At 32.8% G+C, this 27,957-nt stretch overlaps 1 protein-coding gene across 3 annotated transcripts in view; it reads right to left on the reverse strand.

The window, feature by feature from the left end:
- LOC111048726 (nocturnin) overlaps positions 1-27,957 on the reverse strand; it is an 85,395-nt gene that overhangs the window by 35,852 nt on the left and 21,586 nt on the right. The window contains exon 1 of one of the 3 annotated variants that reach the window (XM_039430333.1): positions 27,215-27,426. The exons of the other annotated variants lie outside the window; for them this stretch is intronic. The gene's annotated coding sequence lies outside the window, so the exon portion shown is untranslated. Of the gene's footprint in view, positions 1-27,214; positions 27,427-27,957 lie in introns of those variants that run through there. 3 annotated transcript variants of the gene reach the window in all.

Consider the following 27,957-nt stretch of genomic DNA (forward strand, 5'->3'; position numbering starts at 1 on the left):
CTAGGCCCCCCCTGCCCCTTCTAAATGGCGACCCTGATTTAGATACATATTTGTAAAAATACGAGAAATTCATTAAAGGTGAAACTGCTCGTTATTTGAACTGGAACGACCTTGGGTAATAACACATCATGAATATTCTTTTATTGCATATTTGTTACTTATAAGTGAAAAAATGTTTAATTGCTTGATTTAACGGTATAACAGATTTGCTGCTCTAACAATTTTGTTGTCAATATTGCTTAATCACATCATATTGATCATTATCGTTGTGATCAATTGAAAGATAACCTGAAAACGTTAATCAATACGAGATATATGAATCCTCAATTGAATTATGAGTCACATTTGACTCAATGTTTGAATATCAACAATGTAATACATTCTATTCCTTTAACCGGCTTCTGACATTAAAAACTGAATTATAGAGAATTAAACAGGGATTTTAAAATGTTATGTTTATAATGTTTCCAAATATGCTTGTCAATCATGAAAATTTTTTTAGATAACGGATTATTGGAAATTATTTCTTTAGATAGTTAAAAACCAATATTGTATCACATAATAATGCGCATTCAAACTGAAAATAGTGATTTATAACTTCATTTATGAGAGCAATTTCATTGCGAGTATCATTTGTTTATTTTTTATTATTCAGGTTTCTACTGGTGACTTCGGAGTATTATGCTCTATTTACTCATTCAAATTGTTTTCAAAGGCTATTTTACATAACAGCCCAGTAATTGGTTAATGATTGCAAACGCTATTTCATACTTCAAATAAGGAGTCTCTACATCAACTCGATTGGATCCGGTTTGATAAGATTCAAATCAAATTATTCGTACACTCATTTTCCTATCATCAAATATTTAGTTAGATTAGATAATTGGTACCGGCTTCGCTGTCACTGATGAAATTATAGTTGTTCATTACTGTATGGTTGTTGACTTTCGCTACTGTTCCTCTAACAACACCACAAATATTTGTAGTTTATTAAGGAACAATCAACAATACTGTATGTTAAGAGATGGGAAGGGAACAAACTACTCGAGGTTACTATGGAAATATAGATTTTCATTCCAATCAACAACCATCTATTTTGAGTTTGATGCAATGAAACCAAGTTGTAGTTGAAGTCGAGAAGAAGAGTGATTGGGAACATTTTATAGAAATGAACATCTCTAACATTTTAGATTTTTATTATTTCAAAAAAAATAAAATAATTGCATCTGATATAAGTTTTTATGCCTTCTTGTAACTCACTGATAATTTCTCAAAAATAACTAAACAGAAATAAATTTAATAAGAAGGAGCTTTACAGCATTTTCGAAACTCAAAATTAGGAGGCAGAACACATTAAATCTCTTTCGAAATATATGAAAAAGGATTGCTTCAGAAAGGAAATGGAAAAATGTCAAGATTGGGGCGTTGACAATAGAAGGAGCGTCTTTAAATGTGAAGAAACCGTGAAATTCAATTCCTCCATCCAGCAAGACCATTATCCTACTCATCTATATTGCTGCTCTTGCTGTAATGGCCTAAATTAGTGTACCTTGTGACACATTGCTCGCTTTATTGCTTGCTTCAGTGGCTCGTTATCACCTTATTTTTACTAATGCTCTATTGCTATCATCATCTTTATACTGCTATTTTATTTGCAATATGTCAAAAGTCCTTCCCAATTTCATAATATCATATCAATTTCCATAATCATCCTAGGTCTTCTAGATTGAGATGTTCGCCTCTTGGAAAGTAAATTTGAAATCGCTCATTATTTTTATGAAAAATCAACATTGAATAAAATAAAAATATAGTGGTAGTTGTAATAGTGGTGGCTTCAGTTATTGATGAAATAAATTTCAGTCTAGTATTATACTCGTATATCCATTGTAATTAAGTCTTTATTGTTCATTCATACAAACACAAATAATAATTAATACTGTATGATAGAGAAATGAGAATGTTTGGTTTTAGATTGGGAAGATTTTTATTTTATTTCTTGAAATTAGGCAATATGCTTCCACATTCTTTTAGGATTGTTTTTGTTTTCATCAAACTTTCTATTGAAATAGTCTATCTTTGCTTTTTTAATATGCTTTTTAATAGATAGATAGATAAGCTGCCTTTATTTTAACCTGGAGAGCGATGTATATAGAAGTAATAAAATAAATACTAAAATTAATGAGACTAATTGTATTGATTCAGTAGAGTCATGTTAGATTTAACTTCGCGGATACACTTGAGGATAGTACACGAAACAGTAGTGAATTCAAGTTTGAAAAGTTACCAAGAAGTACAGGCTGAAGGCGGATAGAAAGTGTTGTTTCATTAGAATTACACTGAATGATTCACTAGCCCTGCAGTGGTCGCGTTAGTTTTTATAACACGAATGGTCGCGTGGAGTGCAATTGCAATCCACATTGAATTTTTCTTCAGCAGTAATATAACTTTGTGTATTAATGACTTCTGTCCATCAATTCATTTGTTTATTAATTAAGCTTTGTTTTTAAAGAGTTACAGAGAATTATCATGAATAATAATCACAATATATAGATTAAAAAATAGCTGCAAAAAAAATTCAAGTGAAGGCATGTTCAAGACACATAAAATCAACTACTTAATTATAAAATATTTATTCATAGATCATGTTGATGCTTAAAACTGTTATTCATAACAATTAAATTCCAAATGAACTGAGTTTGCTAGTTAAAAATAAAATATACAAATCTAGCCTATTCATCTTCTGTGCATGGTTGACAAATGAACATTTTCTTTGCATGAGCAGGGCAAGTCCACTTACGACATTTGTCACATGAATTCCTGGTGGTTTTGTTTCGAGCTCTTCCACAAAGAAAACAACGACCTTGAGAACTTGTTGGTGGAGCATTGTGACTTGCAGTTGGAGGATTTGCATTTACTCCCAAGAACTGGCTAATCCTGTGTCGTAGTTCACGTGGTAACTCACTGACTCCCATTCTCCTTTGTGCTAGTAGTTTCATCATGTCTAAAGCCAGTGTTGTAAGGAATTCTCGTCGCACTATTTTCTGATAATTTCGATTGGCAGTATATACACACAACGCATTGATGGCACTCACATTCATCAAATCAAAAAATATTGTGAGAGGCCAACGTCTAGAATTTCTTGCAACATTGTAGAGTGCACACATCTTATCTACTAAATCAACACCATTTTTAGTGCGATTATAGTATGTAATGAGCTCGGGCTTTTGAAGATCACCAGTATTTGCATCTATTGCATCATCATTATGCATAGTTGACATTGCTAACACAACTTTACTTTTTTTTGGAATATATGATACCAAAGTACAAGGGCCATGGAATCCAAAAAATGAAGAAGGAATTGGCTTTCCTTTAGCAGTTCGAAGTTGTAATGGAACTTCCCTCTTATCTTTGCGAACTGTTCCAACCATAGTTGTTTTCTTGGCAAATAATTCTTTGGCTACATCAAGTGAAGAGAACCAATTATCCATTGTCACATTCCTATTAGACCCATGAATTGGTGCTGTCATTCTCATAACTACTTCTTTGCGTTCATTGCTGACTTTGAATGGACCTTCAGGCTGCACACCACAATATACTTCCAAATTGAGAGTGTAAGGAAAATGAACATCAACGAGGGAAAATATTTTTATCCCATACTTTGCCGGCTTGCTTGGAATGAATTGACGGAAACTACACTTGCCTCTAAATGCTATCAACTGTTCATCTAGGGTCATTTCAGCACTTGGGATGAAATTTTTTTGAAAATTACCCACTATTTTTTCGAATAGCTCCCTGATTGGTGCTAATTTGTCTTCTTTAATTCTTGTTGTTCTGGTATTTATATCATCGAACCGAATATTTCTGGTCAAAAATTTGAATCTTTGTACTCCCATAGTGAGATAAACCGCTTCTATTCCTGTACCATTTTTAGTATCGAAAATCTGTTCAACATTTTGTCTTCCAGACTTCAATGTACCAATTAGGTACAAGATGCCCAGGTAACCTGTAATTTCTAACTCATCAGTTAGTTTAGCATCACGATCCCTTGCATAACGGGCCCTAACTGATTCTATCCTAATATTTGTATATTCCGTTACACAACGAATAACAGTCTCATCTAAAAAGAGGTCCAAGCATTCCCTATTACTGTTTTTTTGTTTAGCTTCCCCTTTAGGGCCTGGAGCTCTAAATACAATATTGTGCTGGCGTGTTCTTCCTCTCATTTCTGGAACATGTTTCAGCCACTTTGTTCCATCCTTACCTTGCATATGAGGACCATTGGCAGAATCATCATCATCTTCATCACTTGCATCTTCTTCTGTGTCGGAGTTTTCTTGTTGAACTTCTACAAAATCACTTTCTTCATCATCAGAGCACTCTCCAATCAAAACGTTGTCAATCTCTTCTTCTTCTTCTTCACGAAGCCATTGCTCAATAAGCAATTCCTGTCGTCGAGTAGCATCATCTGCCATTGTTCTGTAAAGTAGAAAAAAACAAAGTGGGAATGAAATACTTTATATTTTGTGATGTGAATACATTGTATAACATGTATAAATGGATATGAATGTATAATTTATAAAAATATTTCAAGGAATCATCAGTTTATTGAAGTAATATTGGAAGGATGTCAAGAAGATAATACTTACATTACAGGTCGCGTGGAGTGCAAATGCAATCCAAACGCTGTTTCTCTGCAATCCGTTCACTACAAAAATGGGCGACTATGTGGAATGTAGTATGGAACTGTAACTGACAAATACACGAGAGCACAATGCTGCCAACCTGACCGTGCTGAATTTACCAACAAAAAATTTCGCCTGGAGTGCAAATGCACTCCGCGCGACCACTGCAGGGCTAGCGGATCAAACTCTTTAGCAATGGGTGCTTCAATCTGAGTTTGAGATTTTGCAAAGCTTTGGGATTTCCGAAGATTATATAACCAATATCCTTGAACAGGAAAAGTGTCCCTCACATTCTACTAATATTATGTACTGTCAACTAATATTCTCATATTTATGGAATGTACAGTGTACGTGCTCTCATTAAATTATATAGTTCAATTGATTATAGGAGGTACACGACTTATTTTTCTTGAAAGAGTGATGTCATGTCAACCATTTTTATGAGCTTTGATCAGTGAACGTTTTTCCCATGAAATTGGAAATTTCGTGTTATACTGTAGGAAAAGTTTAGATTGGAGATATATAGGCTACTGTATCATTGTTCAGAATAATTGTATCGTAGGTTTTTCAAAATTGATTATTGTACTTTGAAATTGCATTTTGAAAAAATGAGCAATGTAATTGAGATGTCATGCCATCTGAATTTCAACCATTTTTATGAGCTTTGATCAGTGAACGGTTTTCCCATGAAATTGACAATTACATGTTATTTTCTAGGTAGAGTTTAGATTGGAGATATATAGGCTACACTGTATCATTGTTTAGAACAATTGTATCGTAGGTTCAAAATTGATTAATTATTGTTCTTGAAAATTGAATTTTCATAAAATGAGCAATGCAATTGAGATGTTGCATATTTTTTATGTTGAAAAAACACAATATGTTGTCTTTTCTACTGGTAATGCTTTATTTTCCCAAACCCCAGAGTTTGGTTGCTCAAAGCATCATCTTCAGTTAGGTTACCACCATCTCAAAAGCGCTTTCAGCTTTATGAAAATAAAACATTTCTAGTTATTCTTTATTGTCTCAAATCATTCTAATAAAAAATCATGTCTAGTTATTCCTTGTCTTAAATCATTCTAATCAAACAAATCATCATATTCATCAAAGAAATCCACCACGTCATGGTGAGATAATAACAATAAAGATAAATATATGGACTCCATTCACTGAAGCTGTAGTTGACCTCAAGAATTACTTTAAAGGATTGACAAAAACATTGCCAGTAATGAGGCCAATACTCCTGCCTACAATTACTTACTGGAATCATCAAGTTGATTTATAAGTGGAGAGTAAAAGAATGATGAACTCAAAACTCAAGAATGATCCATCAGTTTCAAGGTCGCACTGCTCTCACAACACCGACTACAATCATCAATTATTCCCTAACAAGGTTGAATACTCCATGTTGATCGAATTTTTATTATATCTGGCAAAATTGAATTCATACTATTTCCATTAGTGTCGTTTGTTACATGAATAAGAATAAATAGAGTATTGCAAACGCAGTTATTTAAACACATACAATTTATTTAAATTAGGACCCTCAAAATGCCCAGCAATTATTCAAAAGGAAACTATTCAATCAAATAAAATTAAACTGCATCATAATCTTGAGACAAAATATTTCAATAATGTATTAAAGCCGCATTTACACCAAAGTTATTAACAAGATGTTAATAACTTAATCCTTATACATTCTATTAGATTGAACGGAACTTGACAAACACATATGTTCATCAAGTGTATGATAAGTTATGTTTAATCTAATAGAATCTATAAGGATTGAGTTATTGACATTTTGTTAATAACGTTGGTGTAAACGCAGCTTAAATATCATTGAAAATTTAGATTTAGTTTATCAGCAGGGAAAACCTGTGCACAGGTTTCAAAATCTAGGAACCTTATACCGTTTGGCAAGTAAAAAATTACTTAGGAGCAGGAAAGAAAGTATAAAATTCTATTTCAATTCAAGTAGCCTGATAAATTTTCAGAAAAGTTCACTTTTAGTGTTGAACGGGGAAGGCACAATCAAAAATTATTATGAACATCTGAAAGCCAAGCTTTCAGAACGAACAAATAATTGCAACTGAATTCGTTGAGCCACAATATGAAAAAAATGCAACTGACATCGATATCAATGTGAAAAACTGTATGCTTGCTTAGAAACCTATTGAACTGATATAGGGGAAGAGTTTTATGGAAACTATAGCAGACAAGCATATATAGAAAGCATTACTGAATATTATGTAACGCTTTGAAGGGAGATGGAGTTCTCCATGGGTTTTTATGTAGTGCAATCGTCTTGACTAATTTCATCAATCTACATTCAATAAATTATAGAATTGAGAAAAAATCAATAACTATACTCTACTATCGTCAAAATGAGAATTATAAAAATTTCAACCGGTATAATCGTTTTACAGTGATGGCTTATCTATGTGTTGGACTTTGGAGTTGGACAATGATATTAGGGAATTACCTATCAAATTCGCAGGACAAGAGGCGTTAAAATGACATCTGTCCAGTTTTCTGTACGGCTTAGCGTTCAGGTGACAGAATATTGAGTTTCCCCATCCCACTCTGTTTATTGAGAATAACTCTACTCTGGAGTAGAGTTTAGACACTAATTTTTCATATTTTCTTCTGGTAAACTCACTCCATAAACTTGACAGATTTCCATTAATACTACTTATTAAACGAAAATCTTGAGAATACCAATATTGTCATTAAAATAAAATTGGATAATTGTTAGTACAATAATGAAATATATTTTAGGAATTCATTTCATAACCTCAGTCCCTCTTTGGAGACACAAATTAAAATCAGAGACAATCATCCTCCATCGTTTCTCTAAGGCGAAATCTTTCGAATGAAAATTCCAATTTTTGTGTGAGTGGATAACATAGTTTGCTAAGTAACCTAATAGTAGTTAATCGAAGTTTTGCAAAGTCTCTAGAAGTTGATACTCCAGCTTATTTATTCTTCCGCTAGGATTAAGGATGCTTCACTTTTAATAATCAAAAGTGTGTTGTTTTGTAATTCACAGTTGATGAATGGTGGAGTGATTACACAGATTTCAGTTCCTGTACAGTAGTTACTAAATTTGATAGCCTCCTTGAGCAAAAATGCCCATAACTTTCGAGTTACGCTTTGTGCTATCGCTAGGAAATCATACTTTATTACAGTTGGTAGAAGCGACAATGCGATATCAGTACCAGAAACTGTTCTTGGAAGGTCATCGAAATGTAGGTCTCTGGAAACAAGGAAGGAAGAAGACACACAGTCTCTTTATTTTGACTCCAGTTGCTATAGAGTTCAATACTAAATTGCCATTTACTGCTTCATAAATCTTTGCCGACTTTTATTTATTTTATAAAGTTCATCCACGATACATATTTAAATAAAATACAAGGCTTGAATGAACAAGTTATTATATTTCTTGAGAATATTCCTTTTCCTTGTCAGTTGATTATTGTCAATAAATTTAGTATCTTTGTAGAATGTTCATTGAAATAGAAGCTATTAGTTTTCTACTAATTACTTCATTCACTTTCACTCTTTCAAACGCCACAGATATGGGATAAGGGCATGTCAAATTATATTTTTCTTCTATACGTTTCAAAGCCATTCAGAAAACTCGTATTGCTTTTATTCCTCTATTAATATACATTAATATTGATTATTATCTTCAAGTTTCCCCTCCCATTTACCATGTCTTTACTTAATTTTGTTCTTCTGATTTCTTCTCTCTCTCACTTACAAGAACAAGGATTCATCGATCAAGCACAGGCAATCCAATGATCTCTCAAAAACTGACTATGTTTGATACTACCGTATATGAATTGATCCCATGAATATTATGAGTATAACGAAAATGTAGGATGTGCCACACTAAGCTGGCTACCGCGGCGGTAGCGAAGTTTTAAAAATCTCTCGCTGTATTATCAAGTACCGTAGATCCAGGCCACACAGAGTTCTCTACCACAGCGAATAAGCTCTCTACCCACATAGAATAGTTAAAAGACAGAACCGGATAAAAAATGAAAGAGCTGTAAATGGCTGTCAATAATACAATAATACAAATATTCATATTTATATTTATACTCATAAATGAATTCAAATCTTGGTGAGTTTTGGTTGAGAATTATCAATTTAAAAATAGCTCATATTCTTCTTCAAAATCCTTACTGGTTATAAATTATTTTTAACTTCCGAGACTAACCTACAACTTCGAGAGACTAAGGACGACTTGAATAGTGGAGAAAGGAAAGACTTAAATCGTAGGAAGTGGATTTGAAGGCAACATAATATGAAGCAAACTTCAATTAGATCCGAAGATGTCAAAGATGAATGAGCATTAAAACGTTTGCCATTGTTTATGATGCAGTTTGATTCACTTTAGTCTGTCAGCATTAGTTGGATGAGAAGCATTGATGTTATTTATGAATTATGCTGATACTTTGCAGTTAATCTTACTATAGTAAGGGAAAAATAAAGAGCATTTATTGGTCCAGCACTAATAGCCTAATAATAAAGGCTAAGGGGCTAGGATTTTCTAGGATTAGTCTGGGATTTCCCGTCTATTAGCCGTGTTCTAATATCTCTCATGTATGCTGAGAAGCTCTGCCTTTTAGGCTAAATCTATCCTAGCCTATTCTAAATAATGTGGCTCACTTAAAACTGTAAGCATTAGATTGGGAAGCTCTGGCTTCTAGGCTAAATCTATCTATAGGCTAAAGCCTATTCTATAGTGCGATACTCAGTTGAAATTGTAGCATTATAAGGGGTTATTCTAACTTCCAGGGGGAATTCTGACTTCCAGTAAATATAACTATAGACTGTTGTTATTAATAGACAGTAAGCTCCCATTGTTCCTGTTTACCGTATATAGAGGCGTAATTGGCCTTTTTTCCTATGTTGAATAACAAAGCTGTTGAAAACTTCATAATAAATATTCTTTCCGAGTACTTATCGGCACTTGATCCTTTTTTATTATCATCATAGGGCCTGAAAGATCTACGTCAGTTGGTAGAAGCGACAATGCGATATCAGTACCAGAAACTGTTCTTGGAAGGTCATCGAAATGTAGGTCTCTCTGGAAACAAGGAAGGAAGAAGACACACAGTCTCTTTATTTTGACTCCAGTTGCTATAGAGTTCAATACTAAATTGCCATTTACTGCTTCATAAATCTTTGCCGACTTTTATTTATTTTATAAAGTTCATCCACGATACATATTTAAATAAAATACAAGGCTTGAATGAACAAGTTATTATATTTCTTGAGAATATTCCTTTTCCTTGTCAGTTGATTATTGTCAATAAATTTAGTATCTTTGTAGAATGTTCATTGAAATAGAAGCTATTAGTTTTCTACTAATTACTTCATTCACTTTCACTCTTTCAAACGTCACAGATATGGGATAAGGGGTTGTCAAATTATATTTTTCTTCTATACGTTTCAAAGCCATTCAGAAAACTCTTATCGCTTTTATTCCTATATTAATATATATTAATATTTATTATTATCTTCAAGTTTCCCCCCCCATTTACCATGTCTTTACTTAATTTTGTTCTTCTGATTTCTTCTCTCTCTCACTTACAAGAACAAGGATTCATCGATCAAGCACAGGCAATCCAATGATCTCTCAAAAACTCACTATGTTTGATACTACCGTATATGAATTGATCCCATGAATATTATGAGTATAACGAAAATGTAGGATGTGCCACACTAAGCTGGCTACCGCGGCGGTAGCGAAGTTTTAAAAATCTCTCGCTGTATTATCAAGTACCGTAGATCCAGGCCACACAGAGTTCTCTACCACAGCGAATAAGCTCTCTACCCACATAGAATAGTTAAAAGACAGAACCGGATAAAAAATGAAAGAGTAACATGGCTGTCAATAATACAATAATACAAATATTCATATTTATATTTATACTCATAAATGAATTCAAATCTTGGTGAGTTTTGGTTGAGAATTATCAATTTAAAAATAGCTCATAAATTCTTCTTCAAAATCCTTACTGGTTATAAATTATTTTCAGCTTCCGAGACTAACCTACAACTTCGAGAGACTAAGGACGACTTGAATAGTGGAGAAAGGAAAGACTTTAATCGTAGGAAGTGGATTTGAAGGCAACATAATATGAAGCAAACTTCAATTAGATCTGAAGATGTCAAAGATGAATGAGCATTAAAACGTTTGCCATTGTCTATAATACTGCAGTTTGATTCACTTTAGTCTGTCAGCATTAGTTGAATGAGAAGCATTGTTGTTATTTATGAATTATGCTGATACTTTGCGTTAATCTTATTACTATAGTAAGGGAAAAATAAAGAGCATTTATTGGTCCAGCACTAATAGCCTAATAATAAAGGCTAAGGGGCTAGGATTTTCTAGGATTAGTCTGGGATTTCCCGTCTATTAGCCGTGTTCTAATATCTCTCATGTATGCTGAGAAGCTCTGCCTTTTAGGCTAAATCTATACTAGCCTATTCTATATAATGCGACTCACTTAAAACTGTAAGCATTAGATTGGGAAGCTCTGGCTTCTAGGCTAAATCTATCTATAGGCTAAAGCCTATTCTATAGTGCGATACTCAGTTAAAATTGTAGCATTATAAGGGGTTATTCTAACTTCCAGGGGGAATTCTGACTTTATAACTATAGACTGTTGTTATTAATAGACAGTAAGTTCCCATTGTTCCTGTTTACCGTATATAGAGGCGTAATTGGCCTTTTTTCCTATGTTGAATAACAAAGCTGTTGAAAACTTCATAATAAATATTCTTTCCGAGTACTTATCGGCACTTGATCCTTTTTTATTATCATCATAGGGCCTGAAAGATCTACGTCAGTTATTTGAGCTTAATCGATATACGAGGGTGGAGTAGTTTTATCTGAAGTGTCCTTGATGAATGGCAATGTAGGATTACTGGACGCTTGTTGAACGTGAAACATGTAAATTAAAATACTAGAATTGATTATAAAAATAACTAAATTATACAAATCGATATAGAATACAAAATAAGAATATATTAAAACTTAATTAATTTTAAAAATTAATTTGAAATACAGTACTAAATTGTAATGCCATAAAAAATATTAAGAATGATAGGATTTAATTATCCTATTGGTTAAGAAATCTCTTCATTTTTCTATTTCAAACTGAGGGAAATTTGCTATAGTATTTCCGGTATCCTATTATATTAAGCGAACAATTTTTGTATATCTGTTTATATATTATTTATATTTGTATATCTGGTTATCTGGTTATTTATGTTCAACGGATCTCGAAAACGGCTCTAACGATTTTCAAGAAATTAAGAACATAGTAGCAGAGACAAGAAATATATGCTCATTTATCTATGATATAAAAATTCAATTGCACTAGGTCTCATCATTGGGAAAACTCGCTGAACGACATTAAAAGGATAATAATATTATCATCCTTGGCTGAAACAGCTGAGACTTTCGTCGTCTGTGGATAGTAAAAAGTGAGCGAGTGATTCTGTGGAAAATCAAAATATCGCATCCCCAAAATTCATAAGCTGAGGTATAGCTGTAAAATATAAACACGATCGTTTTAGAGAATATTGTTTTCTGTTTACCAATAAATGAAAATAACGAGCGAAGCTCGGTGCCCCGATATTTACTGTATAAACAGAGTTGAGTTGGTGAAAATTATGAAAACATCTTAATATTTGGCAGTAGGTTTCATTGGGGATCCTATTAGAATTGAATAAACTACTTTTCTGTCGCTTCAAAAGCAGCACCGCCATCTTGGATGTGCCATTTTGAATCAAAATTTATTTTTTGAATGAGAAAGTGGTATGACACATGATTTCGATACAGAATTTCAAGAGAAAATGAATGGCTAAAACCACACATCGGTCTCAAACCTTTTCAAAGATATTCACATTTGAAGATACTAGTAAATCAAAACGTAATAAAAATGAAATAAATAATGAGTAGTCCTACAGTAGAAATCTGCAGATCGAACTTTACTGTTCAAATATGTGATTAGATGTTACTGTGTTTGCTAACCCTTCAAAAATGTTAATGGCTTAGATTTTTGATGTTCTCATTTATTTAATTTTTGTATGATTAATTAGATGTGGATAATAATTTTATTGAAAAGGTTTGAGATATCGATGTGCGGTTTTGTATAGATTTTTTTGAAATTCTATATTGAAATCATGCATCGTATGACCACCTTCCCATTTAAAAAAATGAAGTTTGATTAAAAATGGCGGACCAAAATTTTAAAGCAACAGAGCAGTTGTTTTTTTTTTAATTTGAATAGGATCCGCAATGAAGCCTACTGTCGAATTATCCTTGTGAAAGAAATATAAGGTAGTTTCCATAATTTTCACCAACTCTGTGTGAAAAAAAAACTAAATGATACAATTTCTATCAACGCAATAGGATAGAACAATGAGATGTTTGTTACGAATCTGATAAGGTGAAATATATAAAGAAGTGACTTGAGCAATCCTTGGGAAACATGAGGAAGATACAAGTTAGGAAAATGTGAGTCAGTTACTCAGTAAGTTTTGATACTTCTGAATCTGAAAGACGTTTTTTCTCTGTTCAAGTTGAGAGGAGTAGAGAAATATTTGAATGTTTTCATATGCGAACATACATTCCGACTTCACTACTATTTATCTTGGAACACATCCTTATAATTCGGGACTGGTACAGAATTCCATTCATTCACAATGCTTTTGAATTCCTCGCATTTCTTATATCTAGATTCAGAACTGCTGAAATTGAAAGAACCTTATCTAAGATTCTCTCTTTAGGCAAACCTCGAATTTTGCAAATGCTTACAAAAATCCATCTAGCTTTTTTCTCATTCTTAGCCGAGTATGACCGAAATTCAGTCTATACACTCAATATTACACGAATGCTTCAGATTCAAATGAACTCAAGAGTTTATAAAGAATATAGATTTTACAGCATCTGAATTCCTTGAATTCCATAAACTCAGTTGCAGATTACTGACTAGTGAAGATGAAGGGAATAAAAGCTTTTCTTTGTGAATGTAATGGTAGCTTATTTAGATGAAAGACAAAACAAAACAAAATAATTACAAAACAGTTACTTCGTAAAACAGGAATTACAACAATTAAAAAAAAAAAAAAAAAAAACAACACGAATGTAAAAACATTGGAAAGAGAACGGGTATTATGGTAAGGGACTGTCACTGCAACATTGCTGAAGAATGCTATACAAAATACATCCAATTCCACCAAGAGAATAACATGGATAATATTTCATCATGATTTGATTAGGATTACAATATTGATGATTGAATACAAGTTTCAAACCCTCGTGCTATCGTAATATCATGAAAACAGTTCCATACCCAATTCTGTAGATTGTATGCCTACATAATATGGCATTTATAGTTATTTGTATATCTAGAGTGAAAAGTGCTGTTTTTTCTCCCTGAGGGAAAAGTTTGAAGCCCGAGGCGAAGCCGAGGGCAACAATTTTCCTGAGGGAGAAAAAACATTTTTCACTCGTGATATACACAACATTTTTCCTCCACCTACATTTTCATAAAAACTGCAAATAAAATAATTTTTAAAAACGTATGTGACCAAACAATGTGTTACAACATAGTCTAATCTAAAAAGTAAACAGAAACAGCTGGCTTGTAATCACAGTTCTCCTCCGACAGCACTATCTGTCGGCTAAAGTTGGAACAGCAATGACAGCCACAACTACAGCTATGATGAAGTTCCCGTTTCAAATTTGATTAGTTAATAAGTAATATTCGTTGGCTGGTATTTTGAATAACATGGATTAAAAGAAAAAATATAATTTTTTTCTAGTATAGTGATATGAAGTTTGTAATAATAATTTCAGCATACAAACATAAATTTTATATATCGATCAAATGTCTGGTTGAGGTATTGAATTTAGTTGGTTTAATGACTACTCTATATGCTTCCTCATCTGAGCTTAGACCTTCTGACCTATTCCAAATGTACGTTTTTAAAATAGAGATGCTTCCCATGTTATTTAGATGGATTCACTTTTACTCCCTAGGGAGTTTTTCTGTTTTTTAGTACCGAGAGCGAAAAAGTGACACTTTAGTATCATGTTTCAGGGAGTAAAGTAAGTACTTTTGACAGTAGGTGGAGGAAAAAATGTTTTTCGCGAGAGTAGAAAATCATTTTGAAATTATTTATTAACTTATTTATATAATATGACAATTCCCACTGAGTCAAACGAGACCCATACAAAAACAAGATAGCACTGTAATAAACATAACGCAAAACTGAAATTATAATAAATAAGTACAGTAATAACGTGGATTACACTGAGAACAAGATAGAAAGATAGAAAAGTAAACAATTCAATATGTTTTTAGTTGAAATTTCGATTTTTGAATTTTTTATTTTGTGATGACATTGCATCACCCGAGTTTTCTAGAAATTATATGGTGCTGTTGGTACACTAATCTTGAATACTTGTATTGGAGTGGGAAACAGTGAAAGGAAGATAGTAACATCATCATTGTCTAATCTTAAGCGGCTTGTAGAACGAACAAATTACTGGACGCCAGTGCTCTCTTTACATCACTTTTCATCAAATTAAATTTGGACAATAAAATAAAAACACACATATAACGCCAAATTCTACAGTTTTATTTGGTACAGGACCATGGTTTCATGACCACGAAAATGTGACCTGTGTGGTGACGAAAGCATGGTCCTGTACCAAATAAAACTGTAGAATTTGAACGGTTCTACATCATCGACAGTGACTCAGTTCAATTTAGACAGATATTTGATAAGTGCAAAATTGTGAGAAATTACCATTCCAGTTCCACCTACATCTAGACAGATTTATTATGTAACAAACAACAATGATAAGAATACATTGGTAGATAAAATACTAAGGCATTCCTTGTGTTATTTTTTTCTTCCGAATTTAGGTGATGACACAGTATGTTAGGCTTCCTTCACTTGTCCAATTTTCAATGTAAACACAAATGAACATAGAATTTTGAGTTCATGTATTTATTTGGCAAATAAAAATTGCTTGAAAGCGAACTTTCCAGTTCCATTTTTTACTAAATGGAAATGGAAGGAAAGTGAAAACGTGATGAAAAGTACTGGCCGCCAGTAACTTGCCACCTTGACTTGTCCAATCTATAAGCCACTTATCCTTCTTGGGGACTATTCACTTGTGCGCACTCCAACGGTATTATGAAGAAGTAACAAAGTCAAGGTTCTCTGTTTCTCTGATAGAGTGCAGCACTGAGGTACATACTGAAACATTGCTGACAATTTTTTAGGATGATGAACCCGATAAACTTTCACTATAGGCTAATGGCAATATTTTATTAACATTGGTGTTGTTATCCTTCATCATTCTAAAAAGCAGATAGCGTTATCCTCTTCTAGCTCCGCAACGTAAGCACATCGCTTTTTAACAATGAAGAAATATGATTGATTAATCAAATAAATCAAATTTTAATCTCAATTATAAAAATTAATTATTCAATCTCTAAAAAATAAATTTTCTTGACGAATAAAATATGGTTGATTATTTTGAACAGTAAAAATGAACAGTTAATATTAGTATATTACATCAAATATACCGGTATCAGCCACTACCTCCGTAAACAAAGCCGTAGTGCATTCGTGTGACGTCAGAACAGGTAGGGCTCCTACACCAATAAAAATTCGTTGATTTGAACGGTTCTACATCATCGACAGTGACTCAGTTCAATTTAGACAGATATTTGATAAGTGCAAAATTGTGAGAAATTACCATTCCAGTTCCACCTACATCTAGACAGATTTATTATGTAACAAACAACAATGATAAGAATACATTGGTAGATAAAATACTAAGGCAACCCTTGTGTTATTCTTCCGAATTCAGATGATGACACAGTTCAGTAAGTAGGTTAGGCTTCCTTCACTAGTCCAATTTTCAATGTAAACACATATGAATTTTGAGTTCATGTATTTGGCAAATAAAAATTGCTTGAAAGCGAACTTTACAGTTCCATTTAGACAAGAATTTACTGAATGGAAATAGGAGGAAAGTGAAAACGTGATAAAAAGTACTGGCCGCCAGTAACTTGCCACCTTGACTTGTCCAATCTATAAGCCACTTATCCTTCTTGGGGACTATTCACTTGTGCGCACTCCAACGGTATTATGAAGAAGTAACAGAGTCAAGGTTCTCTGTTTCTCTGATAGAGTGCAGCACTGAGGTACATACTGAAACATTGCTGGCAATTTTTTAGGATGATGAACCCGATAAACTTCCACTATTATTATGGCAATATTTGATTAACATTGGTGTTGTTATCCTTCATCATTCTACAAAGCAGATGGCGCTATCCTCTTCTAGCTCCGCAACGTTGGCACATCGCTTTTTAACAATATAGAAATATGATTGATTAACAAAATTTAATCTCAATTATAAAAATTAATCATTAAATCACTAAAAAATAAATTTTCTTGACGAATAAAGTATGGTTGATTATTTTGAACAGTTAATATTAGTATATTACATCAAATATACCGGTATCAGCCACTACCTCCGTAAACAAAGCCGTAGTGCATTCGTGTGACGTCAGCACAGGTAGGGCTCCTACACCAATAAAAATTCGTTGATTTCAGCAGATCTATATCAGGTCCAAGAGGCGACAAGGAGGTTGGAGGGTCGAGAAAGTCATTCAAATTGTTGTGAAATGTAGACACGTCCCTTGGTCCCTTTCAAAGATTCATGAATAGTAGGCCTATAATGCCTTCTTCACACGATATGAGACGTGGACCATGATCAGTGAACAGTGTTTGTCTTTTAATATCGAAATATGAACTATGAGTCTAATGTTGTCGCTCACATGATGATCGCGCGCCAGGAGCTGGCTTTTGTCACGTCTTCAAGATTGTATCGTATGATTCATCATTCATGAGTAACTCTCTTGATAAAATGAGCAGAATTTCCAGAAAAATGTCCCTTGAACTTCATTTGTAAGGAGATGGGGCAGAAAACAATGTGATACCGAGTACGACTGGATGAGAAGAAATATACAAATGACAGACTCAAGCAGACGAAACAAGCTGATTCACATATAAAACCAAATGTAGAATACCTTATCCGTGGTTCAATTCAATAGGATTGTTGAATAATGTTGTATTTTTATAATTAATTTGTTGATTTCGAATAAAACGTCTTGAAATCGTCACAGGCTCTCACAGCTTACTTATATCTATTGAAACTTAAGAGAAAACAAGTTTTGAAAAGTTGGCAAGTTGAACATCTCAACTGAACATTGAAGAGAGGTAAGGTATCCTCATTTTCACAAAAAAAGATCAATCAATTCTTTATAGGTCCTATTACTTTATAGGCTTATTTCTAAAGAGAAAATTAGGTCCTATTACCTTATAGGCTTATTTCTAAAGAGAGAATCTTTTATTCAAAAAGATCAATCAATTCTTTATAGATCCAGGTAGTACATACACAGAATGTTGGCTTATTAATTTCTATTACTATAGAAGGTGGAAAGTTAATAAACTTGGGGGTATATGAATTCATCATCCATAAATATCCATCCAATTATGAAAGTACCTCAAACATTTTTGTGTTTGGTTCATCACAGTTTCACGATACGAACTTCCCACACATCAGACAAATATTGGAGCATCTGATGATCCAAAACAGGATCTATCAATCAGTGAGGAAGGTCTTGTTGTGTTGCTATGAACACGACTCGACGTGTTTAGACTTTTATTTCCCGTGGATGTGATGGAGCAGAACTTCCTGAGTTGTCTCAAGGATTGCTGCTTTTAAACTGTGTCGAAACAGCCGACTCGAGAGTAGATTATTGTTACATGTGTCGATTAAATAATAATACCAGACGCGCAAATGAGACAGACTCTCCGCAGACTATCGACAATAAAGCTGAGAGAAAACGTAATTTAAAAATAAATAATATAGTAGATGTTTTTTATGAGAGTTTGAGATACTTCAAGTGTTCTAGTGAATTTGGTTTCTGGTTTGATTCAAGTTCGAATTATGACTATAATATGAATTTTTTATAACGTCTTTCTCTCGTCTGCAAAGAGTCTGAGTAGCGTCTGTCCTTTGAACAGCCGTCTCAACCGGACATTGACTCTGGTTGCTAGGCAACCGTGGCAAGCGGCGTCACCTTGGAAATATTATTCGGTACATGCTCATTATGTATCGAACTGGTTAATCCAAAAAGATTGTACCTGAGATACACAATAACTGGTTCGCTGATAATGATTGCTGAGTGTGAGCGAATCATAAATTAACATACAATAAGATCAAGATTGTACTGTGGGATGCCTCAATTGCTGGGAACGATAAGTTATTGTACTTATTATATTCCGCCTTAAAATCAGACAATGGTTATACTAATTTGTGTCTAAGGTTATTGCTCGATATTGTAATAATTGTTTATTCCTAAATAAACTGCGTCTTTTTTGATTTCAATAACAGCAATAATACTTATAATTTTCTCACCCCTCGAACCACCTTTAATTCTTCTCCCATTCCATCATGAGGAATGTAACGAAGATATTATTATTATTTATTCATTTATTTATACTACTAGCTGGCCCGGCGAACTTCGTACCTCCAAACAGTTAATGCATCTCATGACAAACTTTAGCTGGATGCACACCTGAGGAGGCGCGATGCGGCATTTTGCATCCAGGTGCTTCTTGCTTATTTGTTTGAATGGAAGAACTCACACTCACTGATTCGGAGATGGCATGTAACAGTGTGATAAGGCAATCTCCATAAGATCAACACTTTGTATCACCAAGCCGCGCCTCCTCAGGTGTGCTTAGTCTTTGCTTAATCTGATGCACTATATTTTTATGAAAATTATCCATCAATCAGTATTTTATATCTCAATATGGACTTCCTATGTGCTAGTTGTACAGAAATTTGCATTTTTAGATATAGTTGAATGTACCTTGCTGGGGAATTGAATGGTATATCTCCTTGCTGTTGATTTTCCCGTGCATATTCTAAATTTACAGCATTCCGAGTTCTACGACCCAAGTTTGGACGTCGTTCGCACCGCGGCATTATTTCATTTCATTTATTCATAGACAATAGATTCAATGCAGGTAAAAACAACAGGCATTCGCCCAAAACTGCTTTTAATCTTAATTTGGAATACACGGTCTAGATGTTATGTAAATAATAACTTAATTCACACACTATTTTGAGTCCAAAAAATGTATGTACTACAATATTTTTGGATTTATCAGATTAATTAATTTCAAAATATAAATACAAACCAAAATCTTCCTTCACAATCACAAAAAAAATATTAAAAATTTCATTCAAATCCACAAATTATACTCATGTTAAAATTTTAAACATGTTAAAATTATTATTAGAATTGAGATTTTGTGAATCAGTAGAAAGAAAGAAAGAAAATGGAAAAACAGATCTACCGACGGCTGTTGGATGACGCGATGATTATAACAGCTGATTTTTATTTCTGTGTGAGGCCAGCTCACAAATCTTCTCCCATAAGGATTACATGTAAACTTTGAAGGACCGTAGGAAAGAGTCCTGAAGTCGGATTATAAATTTGATAGACCAAAAACAATTCTTGATGCGGATTTTATATCATGTTAAAATTTCAACTCAACCGGTGCAGTACTTTTGGAGTTTTTGAAGCGTACACAAACCAACATAACATTTTTATATATATAGATAGATTGAGACATTTATAAATTGAGACATTTCCACGGCTGTTACTCAAAAATTACTATCACGGAATGACATTTGCGCCCAGACTAATTATAATGGAGGGTCAAAGAGCAAAGAGGTATATTTTTCCAACTCTACTGAGAGACTCAGCATGAAAATGATAAATTATAATTATTTTGACACCGCAGAATTGAGATACGAAAAATTCACCAATGAAAAGCTAACCAATGAAGTTTACAACTTATTTCATGATAGATTAAATATATTTTTTCTACAATTATGAAAAATGTAGGATTACTGAATGATTCAAGTTGACCCTGCCTGCATTTTGTATTCTCAAGAGCAACATGGAAACATTCTATCTTTAATTGCAATCAGAAGACTACCTATCAGTCACAATAACAATTATTGCTGGGAGTCATTGATTTATGTATTTGATGAGAAATCCGATTCCGCATCTCGAATTGCCGTTACAGTATTTCGGCCTCATAAATGTCACTTACATTCTCTTCAACTATTTTTATGGCACATAAATATTTCTATCTTCCCTTTCAAATAGATTCAAAGGCAATATTGTACTAGCACTTGTAGCTTGTACTATAACCATGAAATACTCAAAGATAAAGTTCGAATATATTGATTAGTTAGAAACGCACTTTTTACAAGTGTATGATTTATGGCAGTCTCCATTTTATGATGTGCTATGTGTTGTGTTCCATGGGCGCATGATTATATGATGTCCAAGATGCACAGTTATAATAAAATATGAGCAATTCAAAATCACTGTAGACTGTGTTGCTGGGACACTTATTGTGACAGCATGTATATTAGAAATAAACTATAAATCATATCATATAACTCATAACTGTACTTGAAATAAAAAATGATAAATTTATTATCTAAAATCACTTGAATTATATGAGCTATTTTATTCAAATTAATAAAAACAATATAAAACGTGTAGTACCCTTTTTATCTTGAACATTTTAAATAAAAAGGGTACTACAAGTTTTATATTGTTTTTATTAATTTATTTTCTAATATTCTAATACACAAATAATACAAGATAATGATATGCATTGAAGCAGGCCCAGGCCGGGTCTCAAATTTTAGAATCTTCCTTGTCGAATGTTCCACTAATTGAATCATTCATCTTCGGACAATACATATCATCTTCATTATCTAAACTTTTCATTTCAAAAATATTATTATTTTGAAAGCTTTTTTAACATCCGTACTTTTGTTGAATAATATTCTTGAATATAAGCCAAAGGAAATATAATACCAATCTTTAATCACATATTTTGCAAAATAATCATTTCAAATGGCTCTTATTGGAAGAAGGAAGATTTATGGCGTACTAATATTTAGTTTTCGTTTTGGTTGTTATGAAAACATTATAATTACTCATCTCATCTCATTGTAACCTCTCTCTCACACACTCTCTCTCTCTCTCTCTTTCATGTCTCTAAAAAAGCATACTTGTATGCTTTGAAAAAATCATCTCAGATTTGATCATTGAATTTTAAATTCTCTAGTCACATTTAAAGCAAATACAGAGGTCGGTGCTTTTTCATATTTGTGGAGAACCTGTACTATCAATACAAAAACTTGGTCCGTTCCAAGAAATGCATGACCTTCGAATTTCTCTCTTGGAGCATCTTAATTACTTACCTGATCCTGAACTAAACCACATGCTTTACAGTCACTTGCTGAATTAAGTTGGCTAAGTTCATCTTATATAAATAGATTTCGATCTACAACAAGGAAAACCTGAGATATAGAAGAGAAGATTACATAGAGTTGAAATTTAAATTTAGAAAAACAATTTATTCTTGATATTTAGGTTGAAGAAAAACTCTTTTGTGAAGCTAATAAAGAAGGATTAAGCATCGTTTCAGAATTATTCAGTAAATTTGGCAAAATGGAATCCCAAATGGGAAAAAGATGTTTCTCTCATAACAAATGGTAAATCATATTTGTCAAGGTAAGATGGCATAAATTAATTAATGAACGACATGAGAAAACTCCTATAGATGATTATTTATCTAAAAGGAGAGATTATAATAAAATGGAATCAAAGATGGGTCAATTTATTTTAAATATTTTAATGGAAGTCCAATTCTATTTCGGGAAATGTAGTAGTTCCAATATTCAGTGGTCCAATGTCTCAATTGGTACAATCATTCCAATAAGGCAATTGACGGACTTAAGATGAAAAACAATAGTTTATATATCATTATCTAGTAGTTTAGTATATATGTTTCCTAAAAAAGTAATAGAAAAACATGAATGTGTAACAAATTCAGGTCCTAACGAGTCCCAATCACCTAGCCTACTATTTACATCTACAGGGGAGAAATGTTTGTTGCTTTATTTTTTTTAATTGAAAACTTTCGTCCATTTTCTAGGAAGATTATAGAATTTGAGATTCTATAATCTGAAAAGTAGATTGAGAACTTCAAGAAGAAGTTCTCAATCTTGGCGATTTTATTATATCATCTAGCCAATATCTTCGTAATATTGGCAATATTAGCGTAATGAAATCCCAGGTATCGAAAAATTTCACAAACAAATCAATTTATAAAAAAGGGATTAAATCATTTTTGAACAATTTTTAATTGATTCTTTCCAAACATATTCTCCTAACTTTTTTCCAAAACTCAAACGCATGAAAGTAATCACTAGCATATCACTTATTTCAACATTTTTCATCTTCGAAATGTTTATAGTTTTATTTTATTTTTTATTCATACATTATTTATTTTCCCCTCATAAACTACCGCCATACACATTTATTTATTCGGACCTGAGCCAGCCAGGTCACTCGATATTATTGTTATTTATTCGGACATTGCATTTTACACTATTATCAGAGACGTTGTGAAATTGTCACAATAGTTGATTCAATGTCGTAGGCCTGTTAAAGATGGATGATAAAACGTTTGTATCATAAAGTCGAGCCCGGTAATTCCAACTCTGATGAGCAAGAGGTCCCCCTTGAAGGTGCACAGAATATACCTTTCATAATTGAGGTTGAGGCTTGAAGTTCAATGAAATATATATATTCAAGTCAATAAACTGTATAACCCATACATATAAAACTGTCAGCTTATATATGTTACAGGATGCAAAGAATAATGCAAATACATAAAGCTCTATTATAACAATGCTAATAACACACTCGAGATATTGCTATGACGTCTGTTCGCATCCAAGGTTGGCAAAGTCGAGTCTTTGTATGATAAAAAATGAGAGAGAATCAAAACCCAAATAGAAGTGGAGGAAAAAACATTCTCCATGATAAGATCTTGTCTCTACGACTATGATTTGATTAAACCTTTTATGAATCAACATTTAGAAGGAACCACAAGTCAACAGACGACAATAGCAACAGTCTAGTTTAGATTCTTTTATAACATCACACAATATAGAGTGTATATTCATATAAGGATTCGTTTTGCTCCATTAAATAATGCTACAATAAATCTTGTCTTGACAATATCCTTTTCTGTACCTATGTTTTCAATAAACTCACGCTATCAGATTAGTATCAATAACGAAAATATGACAGTTTAGTTCTCTATAAGAAATATTCACGCTATGGTTATTATATGCACTACAAAAATATAAATTTCATATTACTATATATATATATATATATATATATATAATATATATATATATATATATATATATATATATATATATATATGAAAACTGTTGGATTTGTTTGGCCTTCAAGTTATATTGTTCCATCACGTTTGTTACTTGGGTGGACAATCGACTTAAAGTACAGGTTACTGGTGCAATACTGAAGTCTTACTGGTCTTGTATTTATCACTTGTGAGGATTTTGAGTTATATTATAATGTCATGCAACCAATTGTTCTGATAAAATGTATGCGAGTATAAGAGTACATATCAGGATCAGGAATGTTACACTGTCTGATTTCAAGTACAAGGAATGGACAAGTCAACAATATTGTTGAACCTCGATATAAAGTACGGTGTCTCAAATTACCAAGGAGAGAATTCGTTGTATCGGGGTGTATTTTGTCATGACAAGACATCCAAAGTGAGTAGTTATCCAAAGTTAGCCTGAGAGTATTGTAATAGTGTATTTGTATTTCATGCAGCATCACACAAGTAAAATTTGTAATAAATAAAAAACATGTATTATCTAAGAATTTTCTCTATTCACACCAGCGTCTTGTAAGGGGTTTCCATACTCTAAATTTTCATGCATTTGTGGTTTATTGACCGAGCGAAGTGAAGTCTAAGATTCAAGTCTAAGGTTTTGCATTTCTCTTTATGTTTATATGTTGCGCATTTACGGCAAAACGCGGTAATAGATTTTCATGAAATTTGACAGGTATGTTCCTTTTTAAATTGCGCGTCGACGTATATACAAGGTTTTTGGAAATTTTGCATTTCAAGGATAATATAAAAGGAAAAGGAGCTTCCTTCATACGCCAATATTAGAGTAAAAATCAGACTATGGAAGCATTCATCACAAATCAACTGTCGAGTGGATAATAGATTGAATGCAATTCAATATCTCAATGAAACTTAGTGAGAAAACAGCTGTTGTGTCGAATATTAATTGCTTGCAGTAAGGCATGCAATTGATAACTTGAAGTAGCATAGTATTTTCTCCCGACTTTTCTCTGCTTTCAACTCGATAAGCTTTAGATGATATTGGCATATAGCTGTTTACATCAAATTATTAGCATTGTCGATACAACCCAAACAGCCATTAGTCGTTTATACACTGATATCTCGCCGACACGACAGGATAGGATAGAATTTACTCTGATTGACAGTATTAGAAGAGACTGTTGTTTGTAACTGCGCGAGGTCAACTGTTCACAGAACTACTAGTACATTTTTAGATTTTGGAGAATAAATTATATAAAATTGATTAATTATTAGTGATATTGAGGTTCTACTTACTAATAATTATAGACAAAACTATGATTGGTAGTTGAATAAGTTACTCCCATGATATTCATATATCGATGTTGTATATAACTCTTCCACTGAGGATGATGACCACATAAGCCTTAGGCTTGTGCATTATGAATGAGAGAATGATGATGAGAAATCAATAGACCACCGTCTTAGGTGGCTTTCAAACTAACGAACGGCTTTCCGGATTCCAAACCAATCAGAAATAATTTAGAAAAATAAATGTATTTTTTCTGAGCTGATCTGTCCTTAAGCGGACTCACAAGAAATTCGATTGCACGGCGCTTATCTTATCTGTGCAAATAGCCTGCTAGAACAACCAATATCCAGATAATGCATGGATTTTTTAATAATAATTAATTTTTGTTTCAAAGAATCATAAATTATAGTAAGTCATGTCAGAAGCCCTGAAATTGATCAGGTGCGACCTGAAAGCTCTGAAACCAGAGCGGAGTCAGCCAGGTCACTTGATATTATTATAGAAATTATAGTTTCTTTGTCATTTGGTATTTGAAAAATTTAAATGTTTTATTATGTTAGTAGGCTACTCTATTATTCTATAAAATAGCCTAAAAAATGACAGTTCCATTTGGGAACATAGAATCAAGATTGATTGCTTGAAAGTATTTGTATGCCACTCGTTTCTAATAAATAAAATTTCCTCTTTAAAAACGTGAACAACAAAAAACAAGAAACAAGAATTACATTCACAACAGGGTCAACCACAATCACCCTTCGTTGCTTATTAAGCCTATATGTGTGATAGTGACGCACTCTTATTCTACCTATTGAACAAAGCACAACATTTTAACAATGCTCTATTAAATTATTACGTCATCCGATAAAATATAATTTTTTACTAATTTCATGTAGTTTAAATCAGGAAGGCCTATTTCCTATTACTGCACCCATTTTCAGATAGGTTTATAACAATGAAGGTATTTATTCAAGACTTGATGGATGGGACCCCGGTCTTTCAGTTGACCGGTGTATACTTTCTATATAAAAATAATTATGCTGACTCCAGAAGTTTTAACTGATCTAATTTTCAACTTCTAACCTTCTATAGATTTCCAATATTCCAACCGTTTCAATTGACTCGTCACATCACCCACTCAGACTATAGGTACATCCTACAAAGATTTTTCAAAATAAGCCCCACAGCGTGATGAGCTAGTTCAATACCGTACTGATTCATCGTATATCGCATAATTTCTGGACCATCTATTGACAATCAACAACTATGAACGCATCAAGTTCATCTTTGAAACACTGATTTAACCTTTTTTTTCTAATTTAACATTTTACTAATAAATATTACTACCAATTTATTGGGAAGAGTATGTTTTCGGAATAGTAAATGCTGCATGACTAAGCACATAGAAAGTCCGTACTCAGATGTAAATGGAAATATTGATTGTCAGATAAATTTCATGATTCACAAAATAAAGTTGAGAGTAACATGAGATACGGTACATTGACTTTTTGGCAGTACAAAGTTCGCCGGGAAAACTAGTTAAAAATAATATAAAGGAGTAAAAGGACTAAATTGGATATGTTTGTACCGGCATGACCGTACCTAAGTTACCATGTTACAAAAATATGGTAGATTTTTGATATGGACCTCATGTGAACTCAATAAAATGAGTTAAGTGGCGTTATTATTTTGAGAGTTAATGGATTATTATAAGAAACATTACCTATTTAATAATAACACAAATAAGGACAATTATTTAAATATTATAATAACAACCGAGCACTGTCAAATTCTGACCTACAAACTGCAAACAAACTTTCAATCTACAACAAAACTCTACCTTTTCCTACCGATTTTTCTTTGACTCTTTGTCCTTCGTCTGGTTTGTCTTGTATGGCAGAACTTTTTTTGGGCATTGAAAATTCATAGTCGTAAAATTGGAAGTAAATAATCACCACTCACTTTTAACCTAGCCTTTTAATACTCGTAGTATTTGTGTTAAAACTATTGCAACAATGACAATTTGGAGATCTTTACAGAACATAACCTAAAAATTGAAAAAGTTGCGTGATGTCATGTGACTTAAGTCCTCAACACTGTGATTGGTCGGTTTGTTTCTGAAGCAAATGGTGCAACGAAATTTGAAAATACGGACAATTTTTAAAGAACTTTTAACTTTAGGTTACCTTTACAATAGTATTCTTGGCCCATTTTGGGGATTGCTTTTGAATTTATTGGGTTACGACACAAATCAATCATGTCAAATAAGTTGAATATTTTCCCTATTTTGAATAATAATACAGTAGACTGCGGTATGCAAATAATAAACGGTTAGCCAGATATCAGCTTTAGCAGTCTATAGCTCATTTTATTATCTCACAATTGTGAGAATACTCATGTATATTTTTATTTTTCACACATAGTTCAGTAGTATTTAACTACTTCTATTCCCAAACTTGCCGTAAGCTACATATTGTAGGAATATTCCACTACATATTTTTATTTGTTTTACAGATTAAAAAAACAAAATTAGGGAGAATTAAAAATAATAATAATCAGGCTTACCTGAATCCTATTCACCTC

This window comes from Nilaparvata lugens, chromosome 6 (assembly GCF_014356525.2).
Source record: "Nilaparvata lugens isolate BPH chromosome 6, ASM1435652v1, whole genome shotgun sequence".
NCBI lineage: Eukaryota > Metazoa > Arthropoda > Insecta > Hemiptera > Delphacidae > Nilaparvata > Nilaparvata lugens.